The 13,768-nt window shown below is 41.5% G+C and overlaps 1 pseudogene across 1 annotated transcript; it reads right to left on the bottom strand.

Annotated features, from left to right (window-relative positions):
• Positions 1-545: 545 nt before the first annotated feature.
• Positions 546-1,732, bottom strand: LOC311626904 (interactor protein for cytohesin exchange factors 1-like; annotated as a pseudogene). Its single transcript has 2 exons — positions 1,255-1,732; positions 546-1,208 (listed from the first exon to the last, which is right to left on the bottom strand). The product of its transcript is annotated as an interactor protein for cytohesin exchange factors 1-like (transcript).
• Between the last annotated feature and the right edge of the window lie 12,036 nt (positions 1,733-13,768).

The following is a 13,768-nucleotide window of genomic DNA, read 5'->3' on the forward strand; positions in this document are numbered from 1 at the left end:
CATATTGTCCTGTTCCAGTTGCTGCCATAAAAAACATTACTTCATCCAACAAAATGATTTGGAGAACTCATCTGCCCAACTCAGTGGAATTGGAGAACTGAATATTTCTATGGTAAAAAGGTGAATTTTTGTCCACAGAACATTGTAATTCTCTTGAGAGCAGGGAACAGAAGATAGATTTTTCATATTCCACCTAGAGTATGGCATAACTGAGCTCCCAACAGAAACACAAGGACTGTTCACCTGGACTCCATTCCTCTGGTCTCCATGGGAACACCACACCTGGACGGAGCCCTACTGCTCCTGGTGCTGGACCTTACTCAGACTGCATCTCTACGAAGAGCTGATATTAAGGAACTGGTCTCAGTTTTCCTTTTAAGGAAAAACATAAGGTCTTGCAACATCTTAAAGAGTTGCTTGGGGGAAGAAGGGGAGAGAATGCTGGCTTGTTGTCAAATAGAACTTTCAACAAGAGGCAGAGGTGGTTTCTGGAGTCCGAAGGGGAAGCGTGCAGGGACTGATGTGGATGCAGGGTCCTGCTGCTGTTAGATGTCCTGAATCAGCATGGTGATCATGACCTTCCACTCCTTGTATTTTCTGGCTGTCAGCTTCGGATCCTCCAGCAACTGGTTAGTCATGGCCAAGTCATGTTCTTTACAATTTAATGTGCTATTCAAGGTTCAAATTGGAGGAGTTTCTCATTTATGGATGGATTTTTAACTGCTTCACAAAGGACTTTCTTAACTCCTTTTTGGTTGAATGTTGTCAGTCCCCAAGAGGAGATAGGCTGGCTTGCTCTAATGATTTGTAGAGCTTCTCTATTCTATCATCTCCAGACACTTTTGTTTCTTCTCTGTCCATCATCTTTGATCCTGTGTGCTTGTCTGGGACAGTAAGATGGTCTAGGTTGCTTCTCAATGAAGACATATCACCACTAGATAGAGTTCAAAACTCCACCTTTTGATGTGGCCAAGCTGTTCTCCAGGGCCTTGTGACTGTTTGCCTCTGAGGGTGCAGGTTGGGGAATCTCCACAGCAATTGCTATTGATTGTCCCACATCTTCAGCAGCAGATGAATGGCTGATGTTGCTCAAGGACTGTCTTTCTTTTGATAAGGAGGTGGGCAAAGTGTTGGCTGTCTTTAAGGTATTTTTCCAGGGAAGAGAAAGAGCCTGGTGTTTCACTCAACTTGGATGAAGATGAAGATGCCTGCTCTGCCGCTTTATTCATTCTTCAATGTTCTCCAGAAACTTACCAGGCCTCTTTGGGGGATTCGTTGGAATTCTGGAGGACTCAAGGGGGACAGCGTCTCTGAAGAATTAGGAGGCGGTGCTGTCTACACAGCTATTCACTCTCACTTTAGCATTCTTTGTCCTTTGTAGTGAATTCATGATGGGTTACAGATAATCCAAGCTTGTTTAACCACACATTAATTTCTTACATAGTCTCAGTTGCAAAATAAAAGGCCTTGCTCTGTGGATGGCTGACCTTGAAAGTATGCTTTTCTTTTGCATTTAGATGCTTTCTCCACAGTGAAGTCAGGCAGGTTGACAAATCCATCAGTTTTTTTCTGCCAATTGCTTGCTGTATCAATATAGGGAGGATGCCTTCAGTATCCCCCAGAACTTTTTTCTTTTGTTGCTCAGGAAAGTTCCTTTATCCTTTTCCTTCTAGAGCCACCCTTGGCAGTCTGCGTGCCCCAGGTCTTTACACGATATCCTCCCCTTGTTCATCATGAAAAAACCTTGACTTTTCTTTCCCTGCTTCTGATGCAAGGGAACGAGAAGATGGCCATCTAAAGCCATGGATGATTCCAAATTGGCAGAAACAAAAGTTAAAGCCATGAGCTTCTTTGTTCCAGTATGCTGCCTCTGATCTCTGTCACAAGGAGCACACTCTTGGTCCCCTGATGGGATGGACCAGGCTGGGAGACACTGAGGAGCAGATGATTAGACTGGAATTCAAACTTTACCCCGCTCATCTGAAGACCCTGGTGTCTGTCTTCTTATGCTGGTGTCCAGGCTCAGAACAGCTGGCGTTCCATCAAGGCAACTGGTTTGTACGTACCTGTGGGATGCTGTGCATGTTCATAGAATACAGCTTAACAGTGCTCTTGTACCTTACTCAAACCTTACTGGACCATTTCCACTTAGGTCCCCGTTACCTACACAAAAGCAGCTCTAGTTGATTAATCAACTTTAAAATCCAGGCACAGGCTATCTCAGCAGCTTGTGGGAGGAAAATCCAGCTCCAGCTGGAAAACTTTGACTATATTTGACCAAAATTTCCAGTTCAGATCCCCTCTTTGAGAGAATGGCTGTAACCTAGTCAAACCAAGGAAAAGGGTTGTTAATTCACATGATTACAAGGGCCCTTTAAGGATTGTCTTGTCTGTCCTCTCACAATGAAATGCCTTTTTTCTACTAGTCAGAAATTTGGGGAGAGATCCAAGATGGTGGTGGAATAGGTGGAAGTTACACTCACTTACTCCCAGGACCACACTGGAATTAAAACCTGAGCTTTGGTTGAGGGAGGGCAGAGCAGTCTAGAGTCCTGTGTGGAGAGACTGGGGTTGGTGACTTCAGGGGTGGGGTGGGGAGTGGGGGGGCAGAACCAAAGGGACAGCCATCAGCATCCCTATGCTAAGTCCTTCTCCCACATGATAGATGTCATCTTTCTTGAGCTGATCACTGCTCTCCATGTGGCATGGGCCTCAGGGAATGCAATAGCCCCACCCTCTTGACTCCCTGTGGGCCCACCCTGCAGGGCTCAGGCCCGGAGGAGCAGTCAGCTGCCTATGCCTAGGGTAGAGATATGGACAGTCTCTCAACAGGAATTTTAAACTCAATGTGTTCAAAACCTGATCTTCCACCCAAAATAAGAGATATATTTGGTTCCCACAGTGATATTGAATAGGATCATAGTTCTGGCTGCTGAAGTCATATACTAGTATAACTGTAGCACACACAGGCTTCTCTTCCAAGTCCTGTTGACTTCACATCTGAATATATATATATATATATATATATATATATATATATATATATCCTTCCATTCAGGCAAAACCTGTTGGTTCTGTGTCTCAAATAGTTCATACAAATCCGCTGTTCTCTACCACCCGGTCCAGTGTACCAGTCTGGGGTGTTGTCATCTCTCTCACCTGACAACTTCCATTACCTGGTAAATGGCCTACTGTTGTTTGTGTTTGCTTCCCTCCTGCATGTAGCCATGTTTCACTTGTTCCAGATACCCATACATTACTTGATAAAAGTCTGTCTCCCCTTAAAGGTAAACTCTATGGTGTCGGGAAGTTGGCTTTTTCTCAGGGCCATTCCCCTACTATCCTGCAAAAAATTGCGTTGTATTGCCATCCACCCTTATGTGCTCTAAATTCTGGAAAACAACTTCCAGATGTATAGTTGTTATTTTGTGTTAACAGCAGTAGAGTCTTTAGAATAATCTCATAGCTCTCCTAGGTAACGATTTTAAGTTTAATAGCACTTTTTTAAAGATAAAAACACCCTGCTTTGTGTGTTTAAAGCAATCATCCTCTCTCTTAAAACTTAAAAGCACCAACCTTCTCTCTGGCCTTTACAGAGACATTGCCAATGCAGTAAGCGGGTGGCCTTGCTTTGGATCACTTTCACTTGACTTTGCATGTTCTGCACTAAAGGAGCACCGGGGCTAGGGAAGGTCACACTCCATTAGGCAAGGAGAAGGGGATTTCACACTGAATGTCCTGTGTGTTAATTCCTACACATATTATCTTCCATTTAATTGCAACAGCCTCTGCGTTGTTAAATCTATTTTTAATCAGATGAGGAAACTGATGTTGCAAGACATTCAGTCATCTCAGCAAGTAAATGGCCGAGGCAACATCCCAGCTAAAGTCTCTGGTAGCAAAAATCTTTATTTATCTTCCCCTTTCCCCTACCACATCCTATTTTATTGGTAGGTGAGTTTAGAGAAAAATTTTTAGCCACAGACACGCCCTAATTTCATGATTCTCTACCTGGAGTATGCATGAGATTAACCAGGGGAAATTTTAAAAATCAGAATTTCTCAAGGTGAAATTCAGGTTCTAGTATCTTTAAGCTCGCTAGAGAATCTCAATAGGTGGACAATGTTCAGAACCGCAATCCAAATACTTTTTAGGGATTTATCATTTGTCTTTAATTTTAGTGTACAAATGAATATTAAATTTTTAACAGAAAACAATTATTCTTTAATATGAGAGGTAAAATCAGGAAGATTATGTTTAGTCTTTATATCTGAAATAAAATGCACACATTCACTTTCTACTTAATAGGCATTATGTCCATGCGTGATTACTAAGCCTGCATCACCCTTTCCCCACAACTGGGGGAAATAGGAAATCTTAGATGCTGTAAATGCTATTCATGGAGGATGCCTTTTTGCTGCTCTTGAGTGGTTTACATATTCTTTGCAAGATGTGTGTGTATCTATCCACTTAAGCAAACTGCTAATTCAATAATAGCCCACGACGCAATTTTCTGAACAGAGGAGTCTTATAATATGCTCACAAACAAGGCGGGAGAGCAGTAGCCACGGTAACTATGCTGAATGCACTGCAGGCTGCTGTTTCAAGGACACAGGTGAATTTAAAGCTACCATACTCACATCCACACGCAGCCCAGATCACTCAAGGCAATAAAGAATGGCTTCCATGAATAAAATATAAGCCAAGATTGTTTCCTTTAAGAAAAAAGACGTATCTATGCTAAATCGTAAAACCTGTTTCTAGGACTGTTCCCTGTAGTGATGCCACTTGTCTGCTTGGCTTAGTCTGATTGTCATCCTCTTCGGCAGGGCCCTCATTCAGATAACCATCAGGTGATATATGTGCTTTTTAAAAATCCTGCTGGCAGAGAACGCAGAAACGTCCATTGACTCCGTTTCCAATCTGTGCCTCATTTCTGTCCTTTCTCCCACTGTTTGCTGAATTCCTCCATCTCTCTCTGTTACTTCTGTCTCCCCTGTCTTTCCCAGCACCACTCTCAGGATCTCAACTTGGAGCTGAACTTCTCTCATGTACCACTGGACAAGCCCCCTTGGTGTTTTGATCCTTTCTAGTTCTGCACAAAATTTTTTGCCAATGACACTGAGCAATTCATACACGTGATCATCTGAGAAAGCCCTAATGCAACTTTTTTATTATTTAAAAAAAATATATTTCATTGATTTTTTACAAAGAGGAAGAGAGAGATAGAGAGTTAGAAACATCGATGAAAAAGAAACATTGATCAGCTGCCTCCTGTACACCCCCATTGGGGACGTGCCCGTAACCAAGGTACATGCCCTTGACTGGAATCGAACCTGGGACCTTTCAGTCAGCAGGTCAATGCTTTATCCACTAAGCCAAACCGGTTTTGGCAGCAACTTTATTTTTGAGGCCCCAGATTATGGGCCAGGAAATTTCCTCCCTCTCACCCTCTCAGCTTCTAAATGTCTTGCATTCTGGTGACTAGGCCTCAGGAGCCTGGCTGCCCTTCCTCTGCCTCAGCCACGCCCTCCCCCACAGCTCCCAGGCCCTTCAAGTGAGTGCATCTCTCTTCCCGCGGTGGAAGGCAGAGAGGGTGAAGAGAAGGCAAGAGCAAGCAATCTGAAACAGAGAGGACGAGGAGGACGAGGGAAAAATAGACAAGGATGAAGAACAGTGAAAGAGAAGGTGGAGGGACGTTTATTTATACCGGGAAAAGGAAAGCATTCTCTATTACTAACTGGGTGAAGACAAGGACATTTGTGAATTCCATGATAAGTGTTTAATTGGCAAGCCGGCAACTGCATAAACATTGACTCATTAACTTCTACTTATGAAGAGAAAATAGTAATTTCATTGCAAAATTAGGAAAGTAACATTTTGTTCTTTATAAATATTAATTTTCAAAATACTTAGAAAATTGGCATTGATTTGGCAGATTTGTCTTGACTATCTGAAAAATCTTCTGCCTGAAGGCAAACACATATTTTTTTTTAAAATAAGTTTTTATTGTTCATATTATTACAAATGTTCCTTCCCCTCCCCCCTCCCCCCCACCATTGCTCTCCTCCACCAGGTTCCCACCCAACCCTCTGTCCTTTCCCCACTCCCCATTGTCCTCATCCATAGGTGCACAGTTTATGTTCAGTCTCTTCCCACGCCCCCTCTCCCCCTTTCCCCAAGAATCATCAGTTCACTCCCCTTCCATACCTCTGATTCTATTATATTCAACAGTTACTATTGTTCATCAGATTTTTTTTTAATTTCCTTGGTTTTTAGATTCACTTGTTGATAGTTACGTATTTGTTGTTCATAATTTTTATCTTTGTTTACTTTCTCTTCTGAAAGAACCCCCTTCAGCAATTCATATAATTCTGGTTTGGTGGTGATGAACTCCTTTAGCTTTTTTTTATTAGTGAAGCTCTTTATCTGACCTTCAATTCTGAGTGATAGCTTTGCTGGATAGATTATCTTTGGCTGTAGGTTCTTACTATTCATCACCTTGAATATTTCTTGCCATTCCCTTCTGGCCTGCATGGTTTCTGTTGAGAAGTCAGCTGACAATCGTATAGGTGCTCCTTTATATGTAACTACCTTCTTTGCTCTTGCTTCTTTTAATATTCTCTCTTTGTCTTTTGCTCTTGGAATTTTAATTATGAGGTGTCTTGGTGTGGTCCTCTTTGGATTCCTTTTGTTTGGAGTTCTGTGCGCTTCCTGGACTTGTAAGTCTAATTCTTTCACCAGGTGGGGGAAGTTTTCTGTCACTATTTCATTCAGTATGTTTTCGATATCTTGCTCTCTCTCATCTTCTGGAACCCCCATAATTCTGATGTTGGTTCACTTGAAGTTGTCCCAGAGGTTTCTTACATTATTTTCAATTTTCTGGATTCTCTTGCCTTCTAGCTTCTGTGAAGGAGTGTCTTCTGGTTCTTTATGTTCCAAATCTTTGACTTGATTCTTGCGATCTTCCCTTTTGTTTTTAGGACTCTGTAAAATATGTTTTATTTCAGACAATGTATTCTTTATTTCTTGTTGTTCCCTTATCATTTCTTGATGGTCTCTTTTCATATCCTCATAGGTCTTATCCATCTTTTCTAGGAAATTCTTGAAAAACCTTATAAGCGTAGATTTGAACTCTATATCCAGACGCTTTTTGTCCTCCATTTCTTTTGTTTGTGATTTATTTTGTTGTCGCATTTCACAGTTACAGATGGGACGAGGTTTCAGGGTGGAGCCTGCAGCTTTGGCTTCCGTCAGCCCCACCCTAGGTGGGTCCTTCAGTACTCGCTGCCAGCACCTCTGAGAGAAAGGTGCCCTCGATTTTCGCCTGCTGCCAAACAGTCTATGCTCTCCCCCAATGAGCCCGGTATTGGGGTTCAGTTCAGTTGGAAGTGGAGTTGGAGGTGGCATTCACAGCAGTCTGGAGCCCCAGTCTCCTTCCCGTCAGGGCAATCCCGCGGCACAGCAGACCGTCCCTTCTCTGCGCGCGGTGTGCGCGCCGCTGGGACCTCCTTTCGCCACCGCTTCCCCCGGGTCCCGCCTTACAGCCCGGCTCCCTATGGCTGAGCCTGGGTCCCCGGGGTCTGGGGAACTGGGGTTCAGAGCAGTCGGGGGCCTAGCACAGTCGGAGTTTTATCTCCTTTCCGCTGGGGAAAGCCCGCCAGGCACTCCGTCTCGCCCTCCTCTCTGGCTCCGTCCTCTCCGCGCGCCGCGTCTCCGTACCTTGGGCTTTTCCAGCTCCTCCACGCCTCCTTCTGGTTTTGTCCTTGCTTCTCGCTGTAGAATTTCCAGTCAGTCAACCTTCCTGTAGTTCTGGGCAATGTCCGTTTTATATTTTAGTTGTATTTTATTGAAATTGTTGTGTGCGGCTGCGGCTAGGTGTTCACCTGGGCACAGCCATCTTGGATCCTCGCAAACACATATTTTTATTAGGTAAAGGCTAAGAGTACTGATAAGTAAATTGGAGAAAACTTTAAGTTATATAATGCACTTTAATATAAAACTCAGGTAGGGAAAGGTAAGCAGCCGATCAGTGTAAACAACTCTGAATTTAAAACACATTTAATTAACAAATTAGTATTTCTACACTAATCTTTACACAGACCATTCTTAGAATAACTGAATCCATACGCCATAAAGAATGTCTATGTCTTTTTATAATCATACACTGCTGCCATAGCTAGTACTATGGTAATCGGTGGGTTAACTTACTAATAAACGTACCTGGTCTATTAGAGTTAACACGGTTGTACACTCACTATTAGAATTCAGGAACAAAACATAAGCATGCTTTTGATTGTGATTTAGCATATCCGAGTAAGCTTATGTCATTTGATGTGATACTAAATAATTTGTTGCCCACCAGAAAGAATGCTTGAGGACCTGTTTAATAATTCTCTGCCATAGAGTTGTTCTGGACAATGATCAAAGATGGTAGTGTGAGCTAGTTCTTCTTAGTTTTATCTAAAAAAATTACAATACTACAATACTAAATGAGTGAAATATAGAGCTTGCTTCTGTGCGCTGCTGAAAGGCCAGAGGCTGTTAAGAAATAATGACGAGCGTTTGCATAGCTGACAAGCATATTCCTAAACACAAAGAGATATGTAATGCCACATTTGCATGAAGTATTATCTCCTATCACCACATAATGTATTTCCCATTATACTTTTATGAGCCTGTGGGGTTTCATTGTGTGTGTTTGTCTTAGAGCATCCACATATTAACCTAATAGATTATGATGATATAAATCTACCTACCAGCATATTAAACTCAAATCTATTTTATTTAAATTTGGACACTGAATAAACACATACAAATTTGTTAAAAACACCACATTGAACACTTACGGTAAGTATAGTTACCTTATGCTATATTATATAATGCATATGAATACACACACACACACACACACACACACAGTTATTTTGTGTTGAATTGTATAAACTTATAAACATACTAAGAAGCCCAGTGCACAAAATTAATTCACTGGGGGGGGGGGAGTGTCCCTCAGCCCAGCCTGCATCCTCTCCAATCTGGGACCCCTCAGGGATGTCATCTTAAACTGGCAGTTGGACATCCCTCTCACAATTTGGGACCACTGACTTCTAACCTCTTCCCTGCCTGCTGGCCTGACCCCCCTAATTGCTCTCCCTTGCCAGCTTGATCATCCCTAACTGACTCTGCCTTGGCCCTACCACCATGGCTTTGTACAGAAGGATGTCAGGTCTAATTAGCATATATAGATAGAGGCCTGGTGCACAGGTGGGGGCCAGCTGGTCTGCCCTCAAGGGATCCTCCTTAGAGGGTGAGGTTGGCCTTTGCGAGGGGCCTTGGGCGGTTTGCAGGCCAGCCACACCCTGATTGGGATGGGTGGTCCTCCACTGGGGGACAGGGTTGGCCTAGGTCAGGGGCCCCAGGGTTTGCAGGCCAGCCATGCCCCTATCAGGGTGGGGATATCCCCTGGGGGTGGTGCCAGCCTAGGTGAAGAGCTGGGGCAGTTTGCAGGCCTGCCATACCCCCACTGGAGTGGAGGTGTCTCTGCTGGGGGCGGAGCCAGCCTGAGGGAGGGGCTGAGGGCCATTTGCAGGCTGGCCATGTCCCCAGCAGGGTGGGGGTCTCCCCTAGGGGTGTGGCCGGCTTGGGTGAGGGTCTGAAGGTTGTTTGCAGTGCATCCACACCCCCATCAGGGGGTGTCCCCTACTGGGAAGTGGGCAGCCTGGGTGAGGGGCCTGGGGTAGTTTGCAGGCTGGCCAGCTCCTTGATGGGGTGGGGGCCCTTGCTGGGGGCAGGGTGGTCTGGGCTGGATGGCAGGGCAGCCTGGGTAAGGCCCTGGGGGTGGTTTGCAGGCTGGCCAAGTCCCCAGCTTTGTCTGGAAGGATGTCTGGAAGGTCTCCCAGTCTAATTAGCATATTACCCTTTTATTTGTATATATATAATATATGTCTTTATATATTATATACATGTGGGAGAGTGCTTCTGAAGGTCAAGAATCAGTTTTAGGCTGTGGCAGGCAGCTCAGGAACACACTCTCTCATGGCTCTCCCTTCTTCCCTCCACGTGACCTCACTGCTTCTCCCTTCCCAACGAAGCAGACGCACAGAACCCTTTGCTTTTGGCCCTCCTTTCTGTAGACCCCGACCTAAGAAAAGCTAAGTTAGTAGGTACAATAAACAGAAAGAAGTTATTCAGATCAGGGGCCAAAGGTAGGTTTACAGATGCCCATATGGAAAATAATATAATAATTAATAAATAGTAATACACTCAACTGAACCCTACTTTTGCTCCACCCTGTATTTCCTTATTATAAAACAAAGGCCCTAATATAAGGAGAGAGATGGAAGAAATCAAATTAATAATAATCCCAAATATAGCTATATACTGTATGACAGGGAAGAATTAAAAATGTGATAACATAAATATGATAATAAAGCAATGGGAAAAGTATAAGGGGCAAAACTAAACATCAACAATATTGCACTGGCATTATGAATCAGTAATATAGCAGAAAATAAAATGATGGCTGGGGCAAGTTAAACATTTCATATTGATAAAAGTAGAGTCATGAAACCTTCGATGTGTAAAATATTCTATCAAACTGTATGAAACTAAGCTGATAGAAATTCAAGGACAAATTTACTAATCCTTAAATATTAGAGCCTTTAAGGTACTTCATTCTAAGTATATTTGATAATGATATTAGAATAAAAATAAAAGGAAATAGTAAAATTAAAGCAACTAAAAACTTGATGGACTAACTACATATGTAGTAAATATATTTTATACAGAGAGAGAGAAAGAGAAGAGAGAGACAGATGAACTCTTAAGACAATAGGTTTTTCAAACACTCATGAAAAAATTGAAATATCCATGCAATGAAACACAATTAAAATCAGAACAAATTATATTACTAAAGGCCACATTCTCTGAACAAAATATTTAAAAATTAAAATAAAGAAATGGCAAAGAGTCAATTAGAATAGCAAATATTATTTTGCTTTGAAATTTTAGTATATTTTCACACAACTGTTGTATTAGAATAGAAATGTAAACTGCAGTTGTGAAATATAAATACGTGGAGGATGTAATTATCAGCATCTGACCTTCTTGATCCTCCCACACTTCAGACCCTTGGCACTGGCTGTTCATGGGTAATCTGTGTATTATTTTTCCCAGTTCTCAAGTAGGATAATCATTCCACCTGCCTCAAATGGTATTTTGGAAGATTAAATGGATTAATTTGTATAAAGCACTTATAAGAGTGCCTAGCACACTTGTAAAACTGAAAATCAACTTTATAAGTGCTATCTAGCTATCATTACTATTATTATTCTTATTAATTATAGATACTGCACATTTTATTTAATTAGCATGATTTAAAAAAAATTCTTAAGTTTGAACTCAATGTAAGTCTCTAGAAATCACAAAAGACTTTGTTTTTGCATAGAAAATAACAAATGTGTTATTTGTGTGGAAATTGTTGTTTAAATTGCATTATTGAATACCACTATAATGTCTTCAAAAACTGGTAGTACTTTTCCATTGCAAAGAATAACTAGAAGCTATCATATTATAAAAACCATTTGGCTAATTTTGGTATGACCGAAAATAAGAAAATGATTCCCTTTTATCTGGATTTACCTATGAATTTTTAATAACAAGTAGGCAAAACATAAAAATATTCCCAGAAGCTTCTGCTTCTTAAATAGATACCTAAGTAGGAGGAAAATCTCTGTATTTACACTTTTATTATTTTTAAGAAGTTGAATAGTGTTTTCTGCTTTTTATCAATAGTGTTAATTTTAATTCATAGCCTTATTGCTATGATGGCTGGGGAGAAGAAAAATCACATTTAAGAGTTTTTAGAGTCTTAAAGGTAACTCAGATCCTGGTTAATTGATTAAAAGTGAATAAGATAAAGGTATCACAAGATTTTTTAAATTCATCTTGAGAGGCAGCAGGAAGCATGGACCCTGAAGGAGAGGATGAAATGATTATGGATATATTGTGTCTGATCTCACAAGTGAGGTGAGCACCTTCACCATTCACTACCAGGGATAATTTCTAAGCTTTAAGAGTTTGAGGAACATTTCTCTGAGCTTATATTCTTGACAGGACAATGAATAATTCCAGATGAAGTCAAAAGGAAGAAAAGACATATCAGGAGAGTGTGTGATCAGAAGATGAAAGCAGTTAGAATAGTACCAGATGTTGTCAATGACTCCCTAAAGGACATGCTACTAGACTATGAAGAATCAGAGAGAATGGGAGAATGGACAGAAAGTTCACTTCTCCCTTCCTTTTTTCTTTCTCTCTTCCTTTCTTCCTTTCCTCTCCCTCCCTCCCTCCCTCCTTCCCTCCCTCCCTCCCTCCCTCCCTCCCTCCCTCCCTTCCTTCCTTCCTTCCTTCCTTCCTTCCTTCCTTCCTTCCTTCCTTCCTTCCTTCCTTCCTTCCATCTTACCTATCTCTGTCATCTGTCATATATCTTTCATCTATCTATCTATTACTTCAATATTTATGATGTGCTGAGGTCAACAAAACAAGTAATGCTTCTTTTTCTCATATAACTTGCAATAGAGGGAGCAGTTAAATAATTAGACAACACATTACATTAAGGGTAAGGACTGAAAAATAGTGCTAAAGTCATACACACATCATCTTCACGCTTTAAATTGGTAATAGTTGATTTTATTAGGTCTAGTAATAATTAATGTCGTTTTCTAATACTTTTTTAAATCGAATTTATTTAAACAATACAACAAAATTTAATCAACAATATAGTTGCCGTTGTTTTCTACTACTTGTGCCCAACGCTCAGGAAGCATTTTAATCCCTCTGTTGTAAAATTCTTGTGATTTTAATGCAAAAAATTTAGTCAATGCATTTTTGAGGCATTCTTCATTATTAAATTTTTTTCCAAGAAGAAAGTTTTGCAAAGAACGAAACAAAAGGTAATCGGAAGGGGCAATATCAGGAGAATATGCAGGTTGAGGGAGAACTTCCCATTCCAAGTGGCGCAGTTTTTCAGGAGTGATTCTTGCAGTATGCTGTCGTGCGTTATCGTGGTGAAGAATTACGCCCTTCCGATTAATCAGCGCGGGTTCTTTTTCTCTTAAAGCTTGGGCTAACCTTTCCAATTGGGCACTATACACTGCACTTGTAATGGTTTGGTTAGATGGTAAAAGTTCATAATGAAGAATTCCTTTAAAATTCCACCAAACACACAACATCACTTTTTTCGCATGCAAGTCAGGTTTTGGCGTGGGCTGCGGAGCCTCATTTTTGTCCAACCATTGAGGCCGCCTTTTCAAATTAACATACAGCACCCATTCTTCATCTCCATTAACAATTTGCTCTAAAAACGGCAAACGGTTTTGACGAGAGAGGAGCGAACTGCAAATTGTGACTCTTTGATTACGGTTGTTGTCGGTCAACTCATGAGGAACCCATTTTCCAAACTTTTGGACTTTGCCAAGTGCACGCAATTGATTGAAAATTGTTTTTTGTGAACAATTTAAAGTTGTCGCAAGCTCTTGTTGGGTAATTTGAGGATTTTGCACCAAAAGAGCTTGAAGAGCTTCTTGATCAAAATTGGACACACGGCCTCTACCACTCTTGTCATCTAACGAAAAATTTCCCTCGTGAAATTTCTCAAACCAACGCTGGCATTTTCTGGCGCTAACTGCATCTTGACCAAGAGCACTATAGATGTTTTTTGCAGCCTCACTTGCTTTTCTTCCTAATTGGAACTCATAAAGCATGCAGTGCC

Source organism: Pipistrellus hanaki, assembly GCF_964339955.1.
Source record: "Pipistrellus hanaki genome assembly, chromosome: 8".
Classification (NCBI taxonomy): domain Eukaryota; kingdom Metazoa; phylum Chordata; class Mammalia; order Chiroptera; family Vespertilionidae; genus Pipistrellus; species Pipistrellus hanaki.